The 3051-nt window shown below is 31.7% G+C and overlaps 1 non-coding gene across 1 annotated transcript; it reads left to right on the top strand.

Annotated features, from left to right (window-relative positions):
- Positions 1 to 285: 285 nt before the first annotated feature.
- On the top strand, positions 286 to 393 carry LOC112731972 (small nucleolar RNA R71). The gene has a single exon (XR_003167716.1). It is a non-coding gene; the product is annotated as a small nucleolar RNA R71 (small nucleolar RNA).
- The last annotated feature ends 2658 nt before the right edge of the window (positions 394 to 3051 follow it).

Raw genomic sequence — 3051 nt, 5'->3', positions numbered from 1 at the left:
ACTCTGAGAGATCATATTTACTTGCTGAGTCAATATTTTGTTCTGAACCAATATGGCATTCAGAGTATCAATTTCAAGAACTCCCTTCCTCATAGGCGTCCCATTACTCACAGGATTCCTTTCAGAAGTGTGCATGAACTGGTTATTTGCAACCATGTCAATGAGTTCTTGAGCTTCTGTAGGCGTTTTCTTTAGGTGAATGGATCCACCTGCAGAATGGTCTAGTGACATTTTTGATAGCTCAGATAGACCATCATAGAATATATCCAGGATGGTCCATTCTGAAAGCATGTCAAAAGGACACTTTTTGGTGAGTTCTTTGTATCTCTCCCAAGCTTCATAGAGGGACTCATCTTCTTTTTGTTTGAAGGTTTGAACATCCACTCTAAGCTTACTAAGCTTTTGAGGAGGAAAGAACTTGGCTAAGAAAGCCGTGACCAGCTTATCCCAAGAGTTCAGGCTATCTTTAGGTTGAGAGTCCAACCATACTCTAGCTCTGTCTCTTACAGCAAACAGGAAAAGCATAAGCCTATAGACCTCGGGATCAACCCCATTGGTCTTAACAGTATCACAGATCTGCAAGAATTCAGTTAAGAACTGAAAAGGATCTTTAGATGGAAGTCCATGAAACTTGCAGTTCTGTTGCATCAGAGAAACTATTGAGGTTTAAGCTCAAAATTTTTTGCTCCAATGGCAGGGATTGAGATGCTTCTTCCATGTAAATTGGAATTTGGTGCAGTAAAGTCACCAAGCATCTTCCTTGCATTGTTATTATTTTCAGCCATGTCTCCTTCTTTTTCGAAAATTTCTGTCAGATTTTCTCCAGAGAGTTGTGTTTTAGCTTCCCTTAGCTTCCTCTTCAGAGCCCTTTCAAGTTCAGGATCAACTTCAACAAGAATGTTCTTATCCTTGTTCCTGCTCATATGAAAAACAAGAAAACAGAAAAGAAAATATGGAATCCTCTATGTCACAGTATAGAGATTCCTTTACGTGAGTAGAAGAAGATAAGAATAGAAGAAGGAAAAGATGAGAATCCAAACACAAGGGTGAGGAGTGGGTTCGAATTCTTAGATGAAGAGGAGTGTTAGTAAATAAATAAATCATTAGAAGGAGATAAGGGAGAAGAATTTTCAAAAATTAGATAAATTAAAATTAAAATATTTTTGTTTTTAATTTAAAATCAAAGTTAGAATTCAAAAATAAGAAGGAAAAATGAAACTAATTTAATTTGAAATTTAAAACAATTAGTTAATTAAAAAGGAATTTTGAAAAAGAGGAAGGTGATTTTCGAAAATTAAAGAGAGAATTAGTTAGATAGTTTTGAAACAATATGATTGAAATAGTAAACTTTTAAAATAAAAAAAAGTCAAGTAGTTAATTGAAAAAGATTTGAAAATCAATTTTTGAAAAGATAAGAAGTTAGAAAAGATTTTGAAATAAATTTTGAAAAAGATGTGATTGAAATTTATTTTGAAAAAGATTTGAAAAAAAAAATTTAAAAAGATTTGATTTTGAAAACTAAAGTTGATTACTTGACTAACAAGAAACAAAAAGATATGATTTTAAAATTTAAAGATTGAACCTTTCTTGATAGGCAAGTAACAAACTTAAAAATTTTGAATCAATCACATTAATTGTTAGCATTAATTTCAAAAATATGAATTAGAAATAAGAAAAAGATTTTGAAAATCAATCATAAAATTTTTGAAAATATGAAAGAAAAATGAAAAAGATTTGATTTTTGAAAAAGATTTGAAAAAGATAGAATTTTTAAATTGAAAATTTGATTTGACTCATAAGAAACAACTAAATTTTAAAAAGTTTTGAAAAAGTCAACTCAAATTTTCGAAAATTTATGAGTGAAAAAGGGAAAGATATTTTTTTGATTTTTGAATTTTTAATGATGAAAGAGAAAAACATCAAAAAGACTCAATGCATGAAAATTTTGGATCAAAACACATGATGCATGCAAGAACACTATGAATGTCAAGATGAACACCAAGAACACTTTGAATGTCAAGATGAACATCAAGTATGTATTTTTGAAAAATTTTCAATAAAAGAAAACATGAAAGACACCAAACTTAGAAATTTTCAAACTTTAGACACTAACAAATTGAAAATGCATATGAAAAACAAGAAAAGACACAAAACAAGAAATTTTAAAGATCAAACAAGAAGACTTACCAAGAACAACTTGAAGATCATGAAGAATGCAATGCATAGATTTTCGAAAAATGCAAGAAAGAGATAAACATGCAATTGACACCAAACTTATGACTTGACACTAGATTCAAGCAAGAAACATCAAATTATTTTTGGTTTTATGATTTTTTTTAATTTTTTTGTATATTTTTCGAAAATTATTTTGAAAAAAAAAGAAAATAAGGATTTCAGAATTTTTAATGAGAATTCCAGGAATCTTGCAATGTTAGTCTAAAGCTCCAGTCCCGAAATTAGACATGGCTTACTAGCCAGCCAAGCTTTTAGTGAAAGCTCCAGTCCAAAACACTAGACATGGCCAATGGCCAGCCAAGCTTCAGCATACATAGTTCAAGCATGTGAAGAAGAAGCCTCAGTACAAAAGAATTTAGACATGGCTTTACAGCCAGCCGGGATTGAACATTTCCCATGAAATTCCAGAATTCCTTCTTAAAAATTCTGAAGAAAAATATATTTTTGACAATATTTAATTTTTTTATTATTATTTTTTTTCGAAAATAAGAATAATAAAAAAAGCTTAAAATTAAAATAAAGTTACCTAATCTGAGTAACAAGATGAACCGTCAGTTGTCCAAACTCGAACAATCCCCGGCAACGGCGCCAAAAACTTGGTGCGCAGAAATTGTGATCATCAACAATGGCGCCAAAGGCTTGGTGCTCTCAAACGTGAATCACACTTTGTCACAACTTCGCACAACTAACCAGCAAGTGCACTGGGTCATCCAAGTAATAAACCTTACGTGAGTAAGGGTCGATCCCACGGAGATTGTCGGCCTGAAGCAAGCTATGGTCACCTTGTAAATCTCAGTTAGGCGGATTCAAATGGTA

The sequence above is a fragment of the Arachis hypogaea genome, chromosome 12 (genome assembly GCF_003086295.3).
Source record: "Arachis hypogaea cultivar Tifrunner chromosome 12, arahy.Tifrunner.gnm2.J5K5, whole genome shotgun sequence".
Lineage (NCBI taxonomy): Eukaryota > Viridiplantae > Streptophyta > Magnoliopsida > Fabales > Fabaceae > Arachis > Arachis hypogaea.
This window is presented reverse-complemented; position numbering and strand designations above follow the sequence as displayed.